The sequence below is a fragment of the Amborella trichopoda genome, chromosome 12 (assembly GCF_054954075.1).
Source record: "Amborella trichopoda isolate Santa Cruz 75 chromosome 12, AtrichopodaSantaCruz75HAP2 v2.0, whole genome shotgun sequence".
Lineage (NCBI taxonomy): Eukaryota > Viridiplantae > Streptophyta > Magnoliopsida > Amborellales > Amborellaceae > Amborella > Amborella trichopoda.
Window position 1 is genome coordinate 20888845 of NC_142347.1, and position 23517 is coordinate 20912361.

At 36.2% G+C, this 23517-nt stretch overlaps 1 long non-coding RNA gene and 1 pseudogene across 2 annotated transcripts; one reads left to right on the plus strand and one right to left on the minus strand.

Annotated features, from left to right (window-relative positions):
* Positions 1-412: 412 nt before the first annotated feature.
* On the minus strand, positions 413-19988 carry LOC105420874 (uncharacterized; annotated as a pseudogene). The gene is made up of 8 exons (XR_016045149.1): positions 19505-19988; positions 19295-19473; positions 19018-19114; positions 17676-17723; positions 9895-9986; positions 2710-7133; positions 2463-2604; positions 413-2296 (listed from the first exon to the last, which is right to left on the minus strand). The product of XR_016045149.1 is annotated as an uncharacterized LOC105420874 (transcript).
* On the plus strand, positions 10984-12415 carry LOC148779485 (uncharacterized). Its single transcript, XR_016046447.1, has 2 exons — positions 10984-11394; positions 12064-12415. It is a non-coding gene; the product is annotated as an uncharacterized LOC148779485 (long non-coding RNA).
* Positions 19989-23517: the final 3529 nt, after the last annotated feature.

Sequence of the window (23517 nt, forward strand, 5' to 3'; positions counted from 1 at the left end):
TCTTTGTTGCCAAGGTGATTATTTTTTGGTTATGAAAGCTATTTATTGATTCATGGTCATGATATTTTAGGGAAATAAAATATCAATGGCCAACTTCGCTTTTCTTTTTCATGGTTGACCAGTAGTGCTTCATTATTTTTCTCTAACTATTTATTTATTTATTTATTTATTTATTTATTTGTTCGTATAATGATTTTGTTTTGCTCCTTAATTCAAATCGATTCAAGGTCTCATTGCTCCTCATTCTTATAAGTGTGCATCATTTTTTTGCTCTTCAATCCTATTTTTTGGTTCATGTATTGCTGGTTTATGGGATTATTGTGGATTTTTGAGTTTTGATGAAAAATTTGATAATTGACTGTTGGTGAATTATCAACTTCTTGTTTGGTTGTGATATTTTCTTCTAATTTAGTTTTCTATTTGTTACAAGTTATATATCATTTGTTGCAACTTCATACTCCTGAAATTTGTTTATTAGCCTTTATGAAAAAAAGAGGTAAAAACTAAAAAATGTTTTACTCATCTCTCATGTTTCCACGTGCTGAAATGGATAAAAAATTAACCTATTTTTTGTTAAGGGTACTGTTTCGGTAAGGTTGCAACTTTAAAAAATCCAATTAAATTGCACCTTAAAATTTTATCATAACATTTAATTTTGTTGCAAAAAATTCTTAGTATTATCTTAAAATATATTTTCATACGTAATTAAAAAAATTTAAATTCCAAAAATAGTTAAAATGAAGTAGATCTATAAATATCTAAAAATCTTGAAAATGGACAGTCTAGATAATGTGTTGCAAAATGCACTATTTTCGAGACTAAAAAACTTTTTTTTTTCCATATTATTCATACATCTCGATGTCGAGATGATCGATTAGAATGTTTTTTCAACATTAAAACAACATTTTTGATAGATTTTTGAGGTGCATATGTGATTCTACATTTTAAGATTGCAACCTCATATAAACTTTTCCCTTTTTTTAAATATGCATCTGAATTCTAAACTTTAAAGTTGCCATCTTATATAAATCTTTTTTTCATGTTAAAACCCAACTCAAAAGGTTACTAAGTAAATGAGGTTTGGCCATTTGAAAATTGATTTGGCCATATTTTTTTAAAATATGCTATTTAGCAATTTGAAGCAGCACTTAACACCTTGACCCACACCCTGCATTTGATAACCAAGTTATTGAGTAAATGAAGTGCTTTCTCTTACTACCTTGACTCACAACCCTTCGAAAAACTGGGAACATTATCTTATAAAAAATATATGCTCTCAAACCCAATTCTAAACCGCGTTAAAGAGTTTTCCAGCATTAAAACAACTTTTTTCAATATCAACATTAGAACAGTATCAGAGCATATATTGTTGCATCATCCATAGTTTACTTTTTCTTTTATTATTGTCTTCTATGGCCCATAAAGAAATACATAAAAAACTTTGTTGCAAACATTTTAATTTTAAAAATGGAATTTTGTTTGAACATCTTTTATTTGTTTATTTTTTTTGTTTTTTTACTTGTATGCTTAATTACCTTGAGTTGCATTATGCAAAGAGGGATGTATCAATTTGTAATGCTTTATTTCGTTTTGTGGTCATCGAAAATACAAAAAGCACCTTGCTTGGGTAAAATATTGAGGCAAAAAAGTCTCAAATAAATATTTTTTTAATGAGTTTTTATGTTTAGGAAAATTTACAAGAAAATAATAAGATGAGGGGAGATATGAAGTGGTAGTACAACACAAAAGTGAATGATAAAAGAAGAGTTCGATGTAATTTTTGTAACAAGAAAATGGGTGGTGGTATTTATCGCCTAAAAAAGAACACCTTGCTTGGATAAAAGATAATGTCACCGGTTGTAAATAAGTACTACGGGTAGTAAAACAACAAATGTTAAAATTAATTACGGATGAAAAAGGAAAAAAAGTGATGAGAGAAAGGGATGCGAAGGAGGAAGTGAGGGGATAAGAAAGTCCAATAGATGAGGATGAAGACCAAGGAGCAAAGTTCGAGACGCAAATGGAACGAACTAGGATTGCCAGCCTCCAAGAACTGAATTATAGACAAATGGAAATTCAAGAGATGTATGGGGGAAAGGATGGTACATCCAGTAGCCGTTGGCCGCAACAACCTGCAGTACCGGGTAAGGGAGGATACATGCCTTCATTGCTTAAGTACACATTTAGTAGATTGAGACGTAGTTTCTCTAGTCGCCCATCCTTTTATAGTCAGTCATCTACTACTCAACGACATGAACCAATAAATGTTCCACCAATGACCCACGAACCCTTTGGACTTGATCCCCACACGCCACAATATCATAAAAAAATAAATATAATTTCCGTCAGCAGGTATATTAATAGAAATTGCGAGAAAGATGATTAACATGTTCTGGTATGCTAATGCGCTGCCATTTAATCTTGCAAGCTCGACTTCTACCCACAAATGATAGCTTATGTACCTGAGGCAGGGCTGGGTGGTAGAGGTCCAACTACAAAGGCTCTTGCAAAGCCATGTTTAAAAGCTGCTGTTCATGATGTCGATAAGCATATTGCACAGTTCAAGGTCTGTTGATCAGGTACAAGAGTGACCATCATGAAAGACTGTTGGAAAGACAAATCCCATAGGCATCTTGTCAATATTTTAATAGATTGCCTTAGGGGCATTGTTTACCATTTTAGTATTGACATATCAAGAAAGAAACATACTGAAAGACTGATATGCACACACGTGGACAAAATTGTAGATGAGGTTGGACCTGAAAATACTGCCTCAGTAGTGACTAATAATGCTGCGAACTACAGGAAAGTATGTGGTTAGGTGCCTCGATCTCACCTTCCCGGATCTAGGTAATCGGGTGACACGTGTCTCGGGTTCGGAGCCCGGGACCTAAGATCGCTCTCTCGATAACCGTGTTTAAGAACAAGGGCATATATCCAACTAATGAGGAATTTGGATCGTGAGGCGGGACATACCTCACGTGAGTCCGTGACACACTCGGGCTGGCTCACGTGTGCGCCCTTTTAGATCATGTTGGAAAGCCCCCCTGACTTATGATCGGTTTAGAATCGCCTCTCTTGACCTGTTTCTCCTTTCCTGCAAACACACACACACACATGTAAGACGTCCCCAACAAGTGGATCTGGGGACTCAGACTTGTCAAAGATAAAATAAAATAAAATGGAGTGAAATGAAAAGTAAAGTGGAATGAGATGAAAAAAATGAAAGAGATGAATTGAAATAAAATGAGATTAGAAGATGGAGTTAGGATTAAAATGGAATGAAGTGAAGTAAAATAAATAAAATAAAACGAGGTCATAGAAATAAAATAAGAGAGGTGAGTAAAATAAAATGAAATAAATAAAGAAAATAAAATAAAATAAAGAAGATAAAGATAAATTAAAATAAAATAAATAGAGTAAATGAAATAAGGTAAAGGGAGTAAAAGAAAATAGCATAAAATAAACTAAGGTGACAATGAGTCAAACAATAATAATAATAAGTTAATTGGTCATGGGAAGGGCAAGGCTTGGGTTATTAGATTATTTGGGTAAGAGAGAGAGAGAGCGAGAGAGAGAGAGAGAGAGAGAGTTGGTTATTAGGTATGAATGGAAGAGGGTAAGGAAACTAGTAATAAAAAAGAGGAAGTACTCTTAGTTAAGTGAGAGGATTTGACGTTGGGTTTTGAGAGGATGTGAGGTACATATAAAAAAACGTGTTGTCTTAAGAGAGTGAGAGAAGATTGTGTATTGGGTACTTGTTGAGGGGGGTTTGGATGAAGAATTGAATGGGAATGAGAAAACGCAACTAACGAAAACTTCCAGACGGAAAAAAAAAAGACGAAAGGTGGGAATGGATTTCGTTTGTGGCTTTTTTTCGTCTTGTGGGTTTTCTAGTGAGAGAAAGTGGAAAATGGCAAAGGGCGGAAAGCATGAGACAATGGAAGAAGCGAAGGTGGAGGGGAAGAACGTAGTGGGATGGAGATGAAGGTGGACGCAGCAGGGTGGAGGAGGTGACAGGAGCGGAGAAGAGAGAGGGGCGAAAAGAGTGGCAGCAATGAGTTGCAGCAGGGTGGAGGCAAGTGAGCGGCTAAGATGGGGGTGAAGAAGATGGGGAGAGATGGTTCTCATCCTGGTCGCGGGCGGGTGCCAGAGAGAAGGGACAATGGAGAGAAAGGCTCGCTGCAGAGGTTGCTACTTGGTTCAAGTGGGTGAAGAGAGGGACAAAAGAGATAGGGTTGCAGGCAGCAGAGCATAAGAAACTGTTAGGACCCGGCCAAGGAGGTGGACAGCAGAGTGGTTGAGGAAGAAAAGTCGAGAGGTGCTGATGGTGGTTGCTGATTGAAGACTGTGGATGAGAGAAGGGAGAAAAGTGTGGAAGGCAGGAAGTGTGGAGATTGAGAGGTGCGAGAGTTGTTGGGAAGGTTGCTGATGGGTACGCATGAGATTGTGGTCGTGGGTAAAAAAATGCGATTGTGAGATAGGGAAGCTGCTACTGGTAGTAGGGAATTAGGGAGAGTTGGCTGAGATTACAGCTGGTGGAGGAAGAAAGGGCTGAGGTTTGGGTTGCTGAGCGGGGCTGCAAAGAAGAAGAAAGAGAGGGCAGCAAAGGTGGCCAACAGCGGAGGAAGAGGAGGCGAAGATGGGCAGGTTGGTTGCTGCAACAAGGTGGCTGAGGTTGATCGCAGGTGAGCGAAGATGGAAGCCGAGAAAGAGAGGGGTGATCAGCTGCTGGTCAGGGGTGGTGAGATGTGGCTTATGTGGGGAGTTAGAGAGAGAAAGTAGTGACAGAGGTGGTGTGCGGCAATGGTGTGGAGAGGGGCACACCGCGATGAGGTGATAGGGAAGATTGTGCGCACGAGACGGCGCTGGGGTATGCTATGAGCACGGTGACAGGCAAGAGGTTCGCGCCGCGATAGGTAGACGTTCGCGCGGGGTTAGAGAAGAGGGATTTGGGGTCTGGTGGTCTTACGGGACCATGGGACGTGAGTGAGGGAAGCACCACGAGGGTACACTGAAGAGAGGTTGCTGCAAGGTGTATGGGAAAAAAAACGAGAGAAGAGAAGGTGGACGCGAGGGACTACCAGAGAAAAGAGGAGGTGGTTGACCCGAGAGTCCACATGGAGAAAATGGTCACGCAGGGGTAAATGGAAATAGAAAGAGCATGGGGGACCACGAGAAGGAAGGCAAGGAAAAAAACAAAGAAAGAGTGAAGCACAGACGGGATAGGCTTACGCCGTGTGTTAAAGATGAGAGAGAAAAAGAAGAGACAGAAAGAGAGACTAAGTTTAGGTGTATCGACCCAAAGTTTTCTCTCTCCTTGCTCTTTTTCGCAAAATGCGACGCAAAAATAGGCAAAATAAAATTTTTATTCAGTCTATAGGTATGCGTACAATGATGGTATGTTGTACATGTAGTGTTGTGCACAAACATGAATGAATGATCAAAATTAAATTTAATTGCTGAAAATTAAAATTTAATTGAATTAAAAGAAATTAAAAAATAAAGTGCAAAATGACATATTTACTTATTCCTAACAATTTGTAGAATTCTAAAAGAGTCTCTGTATTGCCTTAGAACGTGTATGATTTTTTATGGATGATCCGAGATCGTTATGATGCTCGATTGATCGAAAGATTGATGTTTTTTTGTAGAGCTCGACATGACGATCGATTTAATACTAATAAAAATATAAATTAAATTATAAATATAATTGACACTCTTATTCATGAATTAATCCATATCATACTTTTGCACAAAAGCAAACATACGATGATAAGTTATAAGGGATCAGCAAAGGATTACAAATACAAATCGTGGTTGGTTCATTAGGCATGAAAGAATAATGACAAACAACATAAGAACAGTATGTTAGGGAAATTGACAGTGATGTATAATAATATAGACAGATGTTATGTGGTCAAGTGAGCATGAACACAAAAAACTTAAAAAGCTCACATATGCACACTTTGTCACTACATGATTGGGAGTGGCTAACATTCTAAATTAGGTTATCAACTCAAAATTATACAGGGAACGAAACCTTTAAACCAAAACCATGCTCCTTCGCATGCAGCACCAGAGATGGCCTGTTCTCATCTTGGGATTAGACTAATCTCAATAAGTATAACAAAATCTAACCATTTTAGTTTTCCCGAATTAGCTCAATACAGAAAAGTAACAAACCTCTGTTGGGTTAGATCTTAGCAAAAGATCCATAAGTGAGGCTTGGGGCGACATCAGAAACATCTTATTTTATTGTGTATAATAATTTGACAAGAGATGGTTTTCTAAAACATTTCAAAGGTCTTTTAAAATTTTGAACACCTTCTTGAAAGGTAGTGATACAAAAGAGCAGTCAGCAACATATTTCGAATTGAAGAGTTTAATGGTTGAATAGCAATGAATATGGGGACGAAGTACAAATAACTCTACTGGAAACATTGAAACATGATGGAGTAACAGTTGAATAACTCAGTATTCAAAATTCCGTTACATTTTTTCTCCAGCGAACCAAGTTTTAGAGGCATATATAGAGAAGCCATGTGCAATGAAAAATGCCAGAACAATTTAAGGTGGGATCAAAGTTTAAGATTATACAATGGTGTGCATAAAAATTAATAAGAAGTATAATGCACTGGATGGTGGATGCAACAACTTTGATGTTAAGAGTACTTGTGCAATAATAGTACTAGGAACGGTGGCTCCGAGGAAAAATATTATACTGTATTCACACAAAATAAAACAATAGCAATAGTTAAACGATTATAAGACTTCACTAAAATGCATAATAACGCAACAACGAAGGCAGAACTTTTACTAATCAGATAACACAATAAAGGCACACTGTTTACAAAGAATTATTTGTCATGAAATAAATGGCCAACAAACCCTGAAACTTCAAAAGAAAATCATACAACCGTCTTTCTTCAAATATTCAAATATATGACAACATTATATTATACAAATTATTTCAAACATATCCTAAAGTAGTATCAAGATTTATCCAACAATTGGGGAACAATTCTGTAAGTACATTACATTTCAGGGCACCACACACACCTGACAAGCTCGCCAATGAGAATATGCACGGAACAAAATCCAAAAGAAAGGTATGTTGGGTAAGGGGAGAACTTAAAATCAGTTAGAAGCACCAAGAAAGTTATTACACATTGTGATCACATTGTGATCATGAAAAAATAAATGCAAAACGGTAAATACAATCTCGCAAGTACTAATAAACAATATTCTGATTTGCTTAAAAAAGCTGATTCATGAACATCATGTTATGTCAGAGCAGAAATTTCTAGCAGAATAAAAGCTTGTCTTAGAAAGGTATTGTTAGAGCTAGATGGTATTCAGATTATATTCTGGTCAAAATTTGTTATAGAGTTAAAAAATAAAAGACAAACTTTTTCCTATTCAAACAGCTTCCTTGTCTAACGAGGAGCTAAATGTCAGTTTAATTAAGGAGCATTCAAAAAATACTATAGTGTGTCCACTTCCAACATGAGGTGTTTTTCATCGAACTCCTTATCTATGTAACCAAAAATCCTGGGATAAAGACATCACGTGGATCAAGATCCTTAAATGTCATCAGGTACATTAATTGAAACATAAAAGCAAGAGAAATGCTTTCCCTGCAAGAATGAAACATTTTCCTTGGAATATCAAGAAATTGTAAAAAATACTTATGTCATACACTTCGATAACAACTTAGTTTTGCACATTTCATTTATACATTAGCAAATTCATATAGGAAATTTCATTGTTGTCTTAATCATTTGTTTGCTTAGCGCAACAATGTGTGGCCAACATAATTTAAATTTTGTGCTGCCATGCTGGACCATTACACCAGAATTGGTTATTTGAGGCTTTCTCAAGATATTCAAAGGCATCACCTTCACCATGAAACTTCACAAGCAATCTGCCACAAATAGCTGATTCATTTCTATTCTGAGTCTTGTACTCCCTACAAAAAGATCAATCCGTTAAAGCCATCACTCTAAGGGCCTGAGCAGATTTCAAGATTTATGAAAGCCCTGGGTTTTTTACTTTGATATTTTAATAGTTTCTCCAGTTCCTACCATGTGTTTCTCAAAGGACCCAGATGGCAAATGAATCTAAACATCCAATATATATGGACTTGATCTCACAAGCACAAGATTAAGTTGACATGGTGTGCTTCATTTCAATTTCATGTATGACTGGCATCATGAACTTCATGCATACAAGTTCGCACTCAACAAGTGATGCATAGACAGGTGTTGACCAGTCATGCAGCTTCTTCACATATATTCCACCCACACAGCATCAATAGTCATCTTCAAGTATACGCACACAAGAGACTCTTGCATGCAAGAAATTTCTCTTGCATTCACAACAAAAGTGAGCACATTGTCAGATATGTTATCACAAACCTAGTCCATATCTCGACCAGAGCCAGTGTATGGATAAATGAACACAGAGAACTACACTATGGATTCTCTCAAAAAATAAAATAAAAAAGAAATACACTATGAAAGTATCAGAAACCCGTCGTGCACTATGTTGAACAACTACATTGAATGACAGGCAGCATAAACAGAAGTGCTGAAATATGATTACAACTACTTGCTGAAAAAAAGTACATATGAAATTTAGTACAATCCAATGTAATTATTGCCTTTTCATATGAGGAATTACTGCACTGAAAGGAAAGGGGCAACAACTCATCAACAAGGCTCAGAGTCAGCAAGATTGGAACTAAACTCCAGACTCATATTACAAAGAGCGCAACCACGATTTTTCATTATATCAAGCAGAATGTAATCACAGATTGAAATAGATACATATTCCACTAAGTTAAGTTAATCATCCATTTTCTAATGCATAAAATTATGGACCATAATTTGACAAAATATAATGCATATGCCAAAGCACTGGGAAAATCTAGACAGGAACTCTTAAGACCATTACGTAACCAATGAACTTGAGGACTCCCCCTCATTGATCTGAGGTCAAGCAAACTGGTGGCAAAGAGCCTAATGTGCAATCCCACTGCCACCCCCAATGATGGTAGACTGAACCAATAGATCTCCAAGGATATGCCATTTCTAATGCTGGAATCCAATTCCTACAGAACCATAGTTCCCCATACCAGGCAGGGTTCAGGAGGCCAGTTAAAGGAATGAAATGGGACATGTAGCAACTAAGAATATAGTCACGAGTTACAAAGGTAATACAAGTGAAATAGTAGTAGAAAGACTAGTTAACCACAGGCTGCTGACTTTCGAATTAATGTCTCAAAAGCATCTGCCTTCACTGAAGTAAAGGTTGTACAATTTAGAAGAGGGAAGTCATGTAACCATCATTAAGCATTTCCTAAGACAAAGCAAAAAAATGCACTAGCTATTGGCTCTGCATGGAGACTTCATGAAACAGTACAAACAGCTATGATGCAAAGACACAGCGGTGAACAAGACTTCACCATCAATTTGCGATTTTATGTTTGGTTTTTTTTAGGCTGAAAACTTAAATTTTTTTTAGGGTGTCAGTTTTTATTTATTTTTAAATTGTCCGACTAGGGTACTATAGCAATTTTAAAGGATCAGTGCATCATTAGCAGTCAATCAAAATCGTTGCATGCAAAACCTAAAGTGTGCAGAGCACAGGCAATTCTATATTATAGACAACAAGCATAAGAGATCAGGTCATATGATGCAGAAAGGAAGCTCAAGGAACATATTCTACAGACTTCTAATCCAGCCATTAGATGAAGTCATGCATGAGAAGAGTGAATTTAACGGGTAATTATTAAGCATTCTTCTAACAAAGATAGTAATTCATCATCAAACATTTATGATATTTATAAATTATGAATCATTTGTAACAGTGAGAGTACCTCCTACAAACTCACAGCTAAAGCCCCTGTAAATGGAAGCAAAGACATCAAACCATAGAAGAATCTCCTGTGATAAATGGATCCCCAGAAAATAGTGGAGCACCTCTTTCATTAAAATGCAGTTCACCCAAACCACCTACTAAAAAATATCAGCAACATAAAGAGAAAATCAGCCAGTTAATATTATAAGCTTTGAGAGAACTTAATATGAATGATGGAAATGTCCCATATGTAGCTCTTTGATTCAAAATGAGACTCTATAAAGGCATGGCAATAAAGATTTTCTAAAAAAAGTAACAACATGCATGAATCAAATACACACGTAACAAAGAGCATGGAGAAGTATTCAAACAAAAGTAGACGAAGCATTAGGCACTATCTTTTTAAGTGATGGCATTCATTTCATAACTTAAGCAATGAACACAGTTTCATAAAGTATGAAACATAGAAAAACAAAAGGACACAGACACCCCACAGCTGAGCTTGGACATGTTCACGCTTGGCTTGCACGGTGGAAGATGCTTGAGGTTGACTCAGAGATTGAACTACCCAGCTTGAGCTTGGATTGATTAGGGGCCGGAAGCTTGAGCTTCGTTCAGCTCGTCTCCTTAAGTGAGCCCATGAAAAGCCAACTCAAGTCCTAAACAAGCCAGTAATCAAGCAACAAGCCAAGTCAACCGATAAACAAGCCAAGCATAAGCCATTCTTCTGGGCAACATCTGTTTTTAAAATTTGCATTTGTAAATATGATCTCAATTAATTACATACAATATAAAAAACAAGCTCAACCCGTGCTCAAGGTACAGTTCCTCAACTTCAGCTTGGCTTGATTAATAAACTAGCCATCCAGATTGGCTTGGTTTGGCCAGGCTTGTCAAGCTACAGAATATTGTTCAAGCTTGGTTCATTACAAGCCAAGCTGAGCCAACTCGCAAGCTAGCTTGGCTTGTTGACACCCCTAAAATTCCACAAAATGTGAATGAACAGTAGAGAAGGACGTGAAACTGCATAAACTTTGTAAAATGGAAATATTTGAAATAAATTCTACAAAAGGATTTCATATATATATATATATATATATATATGGAAAAAGATAACCTATAGCCAAAATGTAGGAAGGGAGCTCAACGCTCATTGTGGTTACACCGTCCCTCTTGATGATGAAAAAAATGCCTAACATTGTCAGGCACAGGTCGTAAATGCCCCGAAACCGAAATTTTTCGTTCAAAATTTCGATCATGTTGGTTACACACACTCTCTCTCTCTTCGTTCAAAAACAAAACCGTAAACCACCCAAAGTTCTCGCTCAAAATTTCGCTCAAACAGGTTACACTCTCACTCTCCATTCAAAAACAAAACCGAACGTCAAACATCTCTCTCTCTTCCACTCAAACCAAGTAACCCAATTCTGTCTCTCTTTACAACTGTCATCAAACCCCTCTCCCGTCAAAGCCAGCAGAGCTCGGAGATCCTACAAGGGCCAAGACCAGCTGCTCCCTGTGACAAATCAGGTACGCTTCCTCATCTTTTGCCCTCCAATCTCTCCTACTCTCTCTATCTCTATATAAGGAAGCTCTCTCTATCTTGTTTTTCTTTAGGGCATCTCTATCTCTTTTTCTTTCCCTATGTCATTTTTTTTTTTTTGCATCTCTGTTTCTTCATCTCTCTCCATAGCTCTTGTTTTGGGGCATCTCTGTCTAAGTATCACTCTCCCTCTATATCTCCTTTTTTTTTAGGTCATCTCTGTCTGAGTATCACTCTCTATCTGTCTCATTTATTTGGGGCATCTCTGTCTCTCTATCATACTCTCAATCTTGGTTGTCTTTGGGGGCATCTGTCTCTCCATTTCTCTCTCTCTCTCTGACATCTCTGTCTAGGCATCACTCTCTCTCTATATCTCAATTTTTTTGGGGCATCTCTGTCTTGGCATCACTCTCTCCATCTCATTTATTTGGGGCATCTCTGTTTTTCTATTTCTCTCTATCTTAGTTTTTTTTTTTTCCTTGAGGGGGGCATGGGGCGGGCGGCAGGGCACTTGTTTCTCCATCTCCCTCTCTTTCTAGTTTTTTTTTTCCTCTCTCTCTTTTTGCATCTCTTTTTAGGCATCACTTTCTTTATATCTCGTTTTTTTTTTTTTTTTTTTCATCTTTGTCTCGGAATCTCTCTATCTCTTTTTCTAGGGCATCTTGAAAGCATCTTCAATCAGTTGTTTCATCATATTCTGGTATGAATCTCATGTTATTCTTCAGATTCTCACCAGTTTAATTTTACAGCTAATATTTAACAGTTGCCAATTAAATAAGTTTGTGGTTTCTTAAAAGTATCTTGAATCAGTTGTTATATCATATGGTTTTTTTTTTTTTTTTTTGATAAAAGTTTTATCGTATGGGGATTTGAGAGAGAAAGATCAGTTTCATGGTAATTTTGTGTGGCCATGCGTGATTATTCTGTTGTTTTCTATTGTGTTCAAAATTACAGCATTATGTTGTGTTACATTTTTACAAGCTATAGTCGGGAGTGAATTGTGTGAAATAGTATAGCGATGTATGTATTTTGGTTTACAACTGTAATAGCATAGTGTTTTATAGTCAACTGCTAACATAGACTACAGTTCATGTTCACCGTGTTGGAATCCATTAAAAGAACATGGTGGAAAAGCCATATTTGAGATAATTATATATTTCGGCTAATGGGATTCATTTTTTTGAGACAAAAAAATGAATTACATAGACACAACTTTGTCCTTTTTTCTAAATATCGATGATCGTGGCACCAACATTTTTTCAACGTAGTGCCGATTTTATGGTGCAAGACACTAGTAACTTGGATGGGAGACAAGATCGATTGTTTATAAATGAAGGGGCAACGCTGCCCTCGCAACAAGTGTGCAATTGAGGTTATAAGTGGCATGTCTTTCGATAATGAAAATGAGCTATTACCTAAAGTACGCCAAGCTTGTGAGGTTTGGCATAAATAAAAGAGGTACATTTATAAAAGACATGAAAGATTTGGGCGAGTGTTTAAGTGTTTAAAGCAAGTATTCCATCATTATAAATATGATGGTAGTCAAAACCCTCGTCCCCAAACGAGGTGTGGTTATCTAGCAAACTTAGGCCCTAAGAGGGATGACAAACAAAGATGGGTAGTTGTTAAATTTGCGAAAGAGCGTAATTATGCTCTCACATCACCATCTAAAACTAGGTTCATGCGCTTCCATTGGAAGATTCCCGACTCTGTGAAAAAGGTTAGCAATACCATAGGATCTTTGATGGTTAAGACAAGACTTATAATGGACTACTTTTATGAGGAGGCAGGAGGAGCAGAAAATGTATCGTTCATTGCTAAAGACATTGAAAATCACCTACATAGCCAAATAAGGAAATGATGTATATATAATTGTGGGATGGTTGCATTCGAAGAAATATTCAAATCCTATTATTTTTAAAAAGCTGCTCGATGAATTATAAATTCTTATTGGTATTGTTTGAGTAGAATCTAGTTGGATAATATCATATCAATTCTTCCATGACTCGGTAACATTTGATACCACATACCTACAAACGCATTTAGCATACCTTTTGAGCCAATCCTTGGAGCCAACCATTATAGTAATACTATATTTTTTGGATGTGCCCTTATTTTTTATGAGACCATTGAAACATTTATTTGGTTATTTGAAAATTGATTGGAAGCAATGAGAGGAAAACAACCAAGTACAATTATCATGATCAAGATTTGGCCATAATTGCCACAATTACGAAGTTCTTTTCTGAGAGCAGTAATCATTTTTGTAAGTGGTACAATGGACTAATTAATGCCAAAAGATACTAGCCAATGAATTCAATGTCACACCACCTGCCGTTTGTTAGTCAAATGAGGCCCCCCCACCTGTCATTACTCGGTCATATGATGCCCCCCCACTTGGCATTAGTCAGTCAAATGATGGCCCCCCACTTAGCCATCACAAAAAGATGTACCCCCCATTATATGCCACTTACAAAAATGATGATTACTCTTAGGGAAGACCTTAACTACGGCAGTTATGGCCAACTCTTGATCAATTACTATTGCACATGGCTGCTTTTTCCCATTGCCTCTAACCAATTTTCAAATAACCAAGTATATGTATCGATGGTCTCATAAAAAATAAAGCTACATTCAAGGAAAATAGTATTAATGTGCTGGTTGACTCCAAGGACCGACCTAAAAGGCATGCTAAATGCGTTTTTTTGGTATGTGGTATCAAATGTCTACGTCATAGAAGAATTGATACGATATTATTGAACTAGATTATATCCAAAGAACACCAATAAGCCTGCCTAATTCATCGAGCCGCTCTCTAAAAACAAAGTAGGATTCAAATCTTTCTTCGAATGCAATCATCCCATAACTATATGTGCATCATTTCCTTTTAATTTCCTCATTTGACTATGTAGGTGGTTTTCAAAGTCTTTAGCATTAAACGGCACATTTTCAACTCCTCTAGCTTCCTTGTAAAGGTAATCCATCATAACCAACAAGGGCTCCGTAGTATCGATAACCTTTTTCAAAGAGTCGAAAATCTTCCTATGGAAGCCCATGAACCTAGTTTTAGATGGTGATGTGACAGCACGGTTATGCTATGTCTCAAACTTAACAACTACACATCTTTGTTTGTCATACTTCTTAAAGCGTAATTTTGCCAAACAACCACACCTTGTTTGAGAATGACGGTCTTGACTACCCTCATATATATGATGAGGGTATAATTGCCTCGAACACTCAATCACTCACCCAAATCTTTTACCGTCTTTTATAAATGTACCCCTTTATTTATGTCAAACCCCACAAGCTTGACGTACTAGTAATTCAACTCATCTTCATTATCAAATGACATACGACTTACAGGCTCAATAAGCGCACATCTTGCGAGTGCTACCCTCTCATCCATAGACAATAAATCTTGTCCCCCAACCAAGTTATTAGTGTCTTACACCATAGAGTCGGCACCACTCTTCTAAAAATTTTTTGGTAATTTTTGGTGCCATAGTCATCGATATTTAGGGAAAAGGACATAGTTGTGTCCATATAATCCATTTCTTTGTCCCAAAAAATAAATCCCATCAACAAAAATATATAATTATCTCACTTAAGGAAACAAGCTGAGCCAAGCTCAAGCTTTCCACCCTAATGAACCCAAGCCCAAACTTGGTAGTTCAAGCCCTAGTCAACCTCAAGCATCTTCCACCATATTTGAAGATCAACAACTCACCATAAGCTGCAATGATGTCGGATTCTTTAAATAGAATAAAGCTCAAAATTACTAAGTTATAACCATTGATGGAAAAACCGAGCGGTCTAACCGGTAACCGCCCAGTTAGATAGGAACTAGCCACTGGCCGGTTCCGGTTTGGGGCGGTTTTGATGATCGTCCGATATTTAGAAATAAAAAAATCAAAAAAATGTATATAAATTCTCAAAAATAAGGAATTTGGTTTGTAATGCATTTTGAAATATTCTTTACATTATGGTAAAGATTAAAATTGTTTTGGTCATTAATACTCGCTTTTATATTTTCCCATCTTTTTCATAAAATTTTAAAAATACCCTTAGGCACAAATCATTCATTAAATCCATTTTTTTCATTAATTTTCAACTTCATTTGAATGTATTTTGTTTTAATCATTCTTTATAGGGAAAATTTTAGCCGAGGCTCTAAACAATGAAATTGGAGCCTACCACATAAATTTCACTAGAAGAGGTTGTTTTGATGCCCAAATATCTTCAAATTCATCATCTCAGCAACAAGATATGTGGACATGATAAAAAAGTGGATTTCAAGTTTTGGAAATAGTGTATTTTGTAGCACATTTTTGGACCGTCAATTTTCAAGATTTTCAAGTTCTCATAGATCTATTAATCTACACTTATTTTGAAGCTTTAAACTTTATAAATAAAGATGAAAATATGTTTTAAGGCTATAAGAAAATTTTTCAGTATTGAAACCACGTTTCTCGACACTATTTGAAGGTAAGCTCCAATTTGATTGTTTAGAGCTTAGCTCTATACAAACCTCACCCTTTATATGCTTTATATATTTTAGCAGATAACTTTTTTTTATTATCTTTTTAGTTTTTTTCAACACTACCCAGGACTTGCACGGTTAGAACAGTTGAATCGGCCGATTTACCGGTTAGGTCGATTAAACCGCTTTCGAGCTTATATCCATTGAACCATTCCGATTCGATTTTGCGAACACTAGTTATAACTTAAGCTCAAGCTAAAGAAGGCATATTTCTCCAAGTCAACACTTAGACTACCAGAATACCTGCACACTTGCAGCAAGTCTTATCTCCAATATAAAGACCTCTCACTGTCGAGGGGTAACTTCCAGAACATAAAATTTGCCGCGCTCCAATGTCACATCAATAAATTGACCACCCAATTTTCAAAAAAGAAAAAAATAACTTTTTTTTCTTTTTGAAAAGCTTTCGTTTTTGGGAACAGTAAGAGAAACACATAAACTCTTTCTCCCTTTGTTGATAACTGAGGAAACTCCCCCTCCTTATATACCTATTAACAGCATTTTAGTACTCTCACAAAGGAAATGAACAGAACACCTATCGTAGAATACATCCTAACCCATAAAGTAAAGGTATTAACACTAATCACTCATATAATTTCGATGATTCAATCATTCCAATAATCATTTGTACATATTTAAATTAATTTTCAAGGGAGGGCAGTTTGGCCAAGTGTTAAACCAATATGAGCATTTACATAATTTGTATTTCATGTAGAATCATCACAAGATTTCTTTGTTGAGCTCCATAAAGCGGACTGCATTCCACAACTGAATATATAAAATCTATTTTACAGTTTAAAATATTTTCTTGGAAAAAGAAAACACACAACAGCAACAATAGTGATAGAATATTATGGCAATGAAGCATTTTCCAAGATTAAGTTGGATCAGCAATTACAGATCGATACCCTCAAACACAAAGGCAGGCGAAGATTGCAAAAATGAAACAATAACACCCTCGGCATGTTACTAATGAATAAATTAACCATGGATTCAACATGACCAGCACAACAAAAGTATCATCCTATGCAGCTGGTGCCTAAAGGAAAAGTGAAAAGTATGTTTCAGACTCTGTTAAAATATTAAAAGGAGCCAACTAAATCCTTACAAAGAGACCTCCTATCACATAGTCAATATGCCTAACCAGCATAGCAAAGACATAATAGAAGCAGGGATAACTCTAAAACTAAATAATCTAACTATAAAGCAATGATAATAAACCCAATCCGGTTGAAAATACCATAGCGTAAATATGCCGATGAAATAAATTTCAATTCAAAGACGCATTCACAACATTTGAAATCAGATAAAACATATAATCATTTATCTGACAACTCTCCCATGAAAACAAACAATAATATGCTCCTACTTGAAATTCACCTTCAGGGTTTAACCATGTCAAATAAAAGAACTGCTACTATCTTAGCCAGTGTTAAAAAACTCGGGAGTCCAAGCTGGACGTTCCCAAGTCACTCAGAACCAGCACCCTACTAGTTCTAGACAACCCGAACCCAGATAACCTGAGTCGTGAACATGTCTTACCAAGTCTGCCAGGACAGGTGTTTAAAAAACCAGTGATTCTGGATTGAGTCTTGACTGGTCAGACTTCGGACTCAGTGAGATGACTTGGGCCTGCCCCTTGCCTAATTCCATGCCCGATCCCGTGTTTTTAGACACAAGTCTCAGCATTGCAACTCATCAAACAGAATACAAATAAAAAGCATTTACCTCAGAGCCACATGCCTTAGCCTACGGCGAACAAGCCTTGGATTCAAGCTGGAAATTTGTGAAAGCCAAAAAAGAATATCAAACCAAAGTTATCATAGCTTCAGTTAAAATAACATCATAGATGACATGAGGAAAAATCACAATACAAAAGTTTACAAGGTACTTGACACAATATACAACACATTTCTACTTAGTGGCAAACGATACCTTTTGACTTGCTCAGGCCTCAGACTCGGCCATGGCCCAAGCTGAGTAACCCAGCCGAGTCCAAGTGGACTCTGCAGAGTCATATACAAAGCTAAAAAACCCTGGAAAATTAACAAATAAAAATAAAAGAGCTAAAATATAAAATGAAAACTTTAAAAGTGAAACCCAAACCAAAAACCAACATAAGGAATTCGAATAAGCTGAAAATACTATAAAAAAAATAAGTTTGAAATAAGTTCTGGATTTCAGAAAAATCCAAAAAATGTAAAGTACAAAAATATGGAATTTGACGATAAAAACTCATAAATCAGGGTAAAACACATGCAAATTTGCATGTAAAACTTTTATAAATTGATCCCCAAATTTTCACATATTTTTTATGTTTATTTATTTTTTAATGTACCCGAGTTGTACTCGGATACTCAGCTGAACCAGGGGCCGAGTCTGTGTAACTTGGCTAAGACCAAGTGGACACAACCAAGCCATTAAGCATTGGTCACAATAAACAATCAAAGTAATAGTAGTGGCAGCTGCAATAGCAGTAGCAGTAGTAGCAGCAGGAGTACCAGGAGTAGCAGTAATAACAACAGCAGTAGGAGTTGGAGTAGAAGGAATAGAAGTAGCAGCAACAGAAGTAGAAGCAGTAGGAGGAGGAGGTGGGTTGGTGATAGTAGCAGTAGGAGGATAAGTAGCAGCAATAGTAGTAGAAGTAGTGGGAATAAACTTAACCACCAAAGAAAGTAGGAGTAGTGGTGGTACTAGTAGTAGTATCAGCTTAGTAGCAGGTGTAGTAGTGGTGGTGGTGGTAGTATCAGCTTATTAGCAGCAGGTGCAGGAGCACCATCAAACACTACATATGCACGTTAACATTTGACGTAAAAAACAATGATATACAAAAACATGAATGTGTCCAATGAGTGTATCTCCAAGATAATAAATGTTGTCCCTTACTATCATGGGCATTAACACGCAATCAGATGAATCAAACAAAAGTTACAAAACGAATGGGAGGCATGAAAGCATCGAAACAAAACACAATCGCCCGTAATCAAAATAACAGTATGATATGCATCAGGGAATAAACTGAATATACTTATAATAATTTAAGAATATGATTAGGAGTTTGAGAATTAACCTTGCAGGGAATGTGACTTCCACCTTGGTGATATCCTTGGAGGGATTTCAAGAAAAACTCGGTTGGTTGAACACATGCTAATAAAAGCTGTCCCATGCTACACCAATTCAATATAGAATAACTCGTAGATATGAGTTCATTCTCAAAAAATAAATGGATAAGAATAAATGGTTATCATCAATTCATAAGTGACACATGCCCAAGGAGAAAGTGTGAAGTCTAAACACAAAAATGAACCAAAAAAAAAATCACCCATAAAGTTCACCAAGAATTTTACCCATGAATTTTATGCTTAAAACTTCCATCTGGAGCCTTCCCAAGAGCAACCCATGCCCGATTCATTTGGAAGGATAAATACACAGATACAGACACAGTGCAATCATTCATTTTCTGCTTTAAATTTTCCACTGAAGTGTGAAAACACATGAATAATCTGGAATTTCCTGTGATCGAGATTGAAACACATAAAATAAAGGAAACCAACCTTTTCTGAGAAGAATTCAATGACAATTTCAGCCTTTCCTTGAACACCTTCTTCATTTTTGGTAATCCTCTTCCACAAATTCTTCAGAGTGAATAAGCTTGGACTAGAACCAGAGTCTTTATCGATTGATTTGGTGAAGCACCAAGACCTCTCTCTAATAGGAAAAATGACAAACCTAGCCCTCATGATCGTATCGGCGGAACAGCACATCCATTACAAAGAAGAAAACAACTGGAAACTCAGAGATTATATAGGAGGGAAAAAGCAAAAACTACAATTCAGAGATTCGTTCAGTTATGAGAGCTTTAAGAGTGAAAAACCAGCACTCATGACTGCATGTAAAACCAGGTGCAACCAGTATAGCAAAACGAAAGCTAGTGAAAATGCTGCAAAATATGAGCAGGAAACATCAGTGGAAAAGGATTAATCATCCATTAGAAGATGGAACCCTAGAAATGTACACGTAGAAAACCCGAAATTGATTTGGTAGCATGGGAGACCTAAAATCTCAAATTCAAAGGATTTATTGTAAAAATTACAAACCCCTTCGGAATTTTTACGCACTTCACCCCACCCAATATTTTATTTTATTTTATTTTATTTTATTGTATCCGGTTCAGTATTAATGGTAGCGATCCGGTAGCGCTCCGGCAATTAGTTTTTACTTGAATAAGCGGTCCGGAATTTTACATTGGTGTACGCCATTTTGAAGGGGCAGTCCTACAGTACCGCAATTTGAAGGGACATTTTGACGTTTTGATATGGTGGTCATAGGCGTTTTAAATTGGTGTACACCATTTTGAAGGGGCAGTCCGACAATACCCCATTTTGAAGGGATATTGTGACGTTTTGATATGGTGGTCATACATTTTAAAGACGTTGTCTCACTTTTTGAAGTAGTCATGTTTTGAAGTGGGCAGTCCGGCATTGTACAAGTGTTGTCCAGTACTTCTTTTTATTACGATTCGAAAATGATTTGTTACAAATGATAATTTCGTTGAAATAATAATAATAATAATAATAATAATAAGTTTTGGATAGAGGTATTTGCTAAAAAAAACATTTGTTTTTGTGAAAAGTTGTTAGAAACCGTTGGATGGAGTAAAGTGCGTAAAACCTCCATTTCAGGGGGGTTTGCGATTTTCCCTTTATTATGCATAATAGCGGCTTGTGATGCGGGCGCACCAGCTTTGTAAAAGAAAATGTGAGAGTATATTATGATCCACGTGATGACAGCATTTGTGGGGTCATCAGTCTTGATCACCGTCTAATAAAATGTTGGATGGAGATTAAGAGAGCTTCTAGCTTGTTTTGTGTTTGGGTGATGGTGATGACACTTATCACCATAGACATTGTATGATCGCGTGGATCATGTGACTTTCACTTTTAAAACTAGGGAAACTGCCGTTTTTAATATTTGAATTAACACAGTGATTCACAATCGCATCAAGGCATGTTAAAAATTACTTTTATTTTATGTTATTATAAAAATGCCTAAGAGTTTCTATTATTACAGATATGTTTGTTTTTTCTTTCAACTTCATAAAATTTGAAAAGAGAAACTAAGAAGGAAGATGAGAGAGAACGGCAAATGAAGAAAAAACGATAGAGAGGTAACGTGGTTGACTTACCAAGTAAACGTAAATGGGGTTTAATTTTCTTGGTGATTTTAAGGAAGAGATGGTGATAGTTCGGCCACCATGGTTCAAACCCCTTTTAGGAACAACGTCTTTTGCCAATGCAAGTCACATGGCCATTCAAACAAGAGCGAATGCAACATGTTGTGTTTGGACTGCATCATTGGCACCCTCTGCTCCTCTTGTCTCCTTGTCTACCGCCATCATCATATCAGTCAGGTCCCCTTTCTTGCGAGAGATGTAAGAGATATAGATTGGGATTTCTTGTGAGAGAGGTAAGAGTGAGAAGAAAAAATGCAAAGTAAATGGGTCTAATTTTGGTTTTTGAAAAACTGAATATGGGTAAAATAATCATTTTTAAAAAATGGTTATAAAGTTGAAAAAACGGACATATCAGTAAGAACATAAACTATTAGGTATTTTTTTAATAACGAAAAATAAAACGGATATTACATAATTTTCTCTAAATCTTTTACAGTATTATGTTCATATCTAATTTTTCATAATTGTTTTAAAATTACTACATTGACCTACTTCAAATTTTGAAGGTCCAAAATTTAACATCTATTATAAAACACTAAAACAAGCATGAAATTTTTTGGATTTTGAAACTTTGAAGTTTAGAAATCAAAATATTTTTAACTCTTGGATTTTCAAAATTTGAAGTTTTAAGGCTTGTGGGCTCCTTGGAAGCCTCCAGATTTTGAAGTTCTTTAATCTTCTAATTTTTGAAAAAGTCTTCTCAGCATCTAGCAAGCCCACTGGCAGTTAACAAAGATGTATAAAAACTTCAGGGTTTCGAGTTTTGAAATAAGGATAATTTGGGAAAAAACAAAAAAATGAAAACTGGATATGAAATGTAATATTCACATTTTCACCGGGATTTTTTAAATAACACTAATTTGATGGGGTGTGTGAATAAATTACTCTATTTCTTTTCAAGGTTGTCATGATTGTTTTGAAACAACGATCCAGATTGGGAATTATTGATTCGGATCAGAATTGATGGGTAGGCAGCCCAGCTCCCCTCCCCCAAAAAAATCCTCTTGATTTTATTTTTTTTGTTTTTTTGAGTGATTTTTCACCAATTCGGCTAACCTATATCGATATAGCAGGTGGACAATCCAAAACCCAATTCCTGGTTTTAGAACGTTAGTATACTCCATTGAATATACCAAAATTGAGGCTAGGTATAACTTTGTCTTGTACAAGAATGAGTCTTGACACACCCTACAAAACATTTTCAACTGGAGTACCAAATTGTAATTGAGACACCATTTAGCAAGTTCTTGGAGATTCACTATTTTGCAAGAGCGTTTAACTCCTATATATATATTTGGATTCTATCAGAATAATTATTCACTCTGTGCTACCTCGTCAAAAAGTCCCTTCAGTTGCCCCTGGCAAATATCTCTCCCTAGGATGCACTGAGCAATGTTTTTTGTGTCATGTGCTAAATTTGTCTAACTACACTTACGATTTAAAATGTGTAACATTTTTTACCCATAGTTTTTTTGTCTAATTTCAAGTTGCTCATCTTTCTTTTAACCAAATTTCAAATTACCCATCAAATCAAATGTCAAATATACTTTGATAAATTTCCCCTACAATTTTATGTCTTCTACTGTCTAATAACCCAAGCACGGCTCACCTTCGCACTTATTTAGCCATGCATATTACCATTGGACCTAAGAAAGATATAAGATTTATGTCTGGTGATCTCTCGCTATCCCATGTTCTGGTTGCCTTGGGCCCATCAAAATTAAGCTTCAAAGCTCGTGGCCGTTGCCATTTATTCAATCATTTTGGCTCAAACTACCCAGTGGTGGTGGTTGCCATCTGTTTTGTTATTTGGCTTAAGGCACTCTAATATCTATTTTTAAAAGATGGTTCTTAAAGTCCATTGCATTATGTTGATACTTTCTTTAATACATTACCTTGGACTTGAACACTCTAAGCACTTCGATCTAACCCCACGGATTACAGCACGGTAATCATTGTTATCTTCCACAATGTACATTCTAAGAGGGTGATCTCTCAAAGTTTGCAAGCACTTCGCTCTAATCCCCGCCAAAAAGGTCCGTTCACAATACTCAAAATAAATTCTTTTTCTATTCTCCGTTATTTTTTCTTTTCAATATATTTTATTAAAGGGAAAAGTTTATATAGAGTCGAGGCTCTAAACAATCAATTTTGAGCCTACCTCAAAAATTTCACTAGAAGAGGTTGTTTTGATGCCCAAATATCTTCAAATTTATGATCTTGACATCAAGAAGCATGGACATGAGAAAAAAATGGATTTCAAGTTTTGGAAATAGTGTATTTTGTAACACATTTTTGGACCGTCAATTTTCAAGATTTTTAAGTTTTCAAAGATAT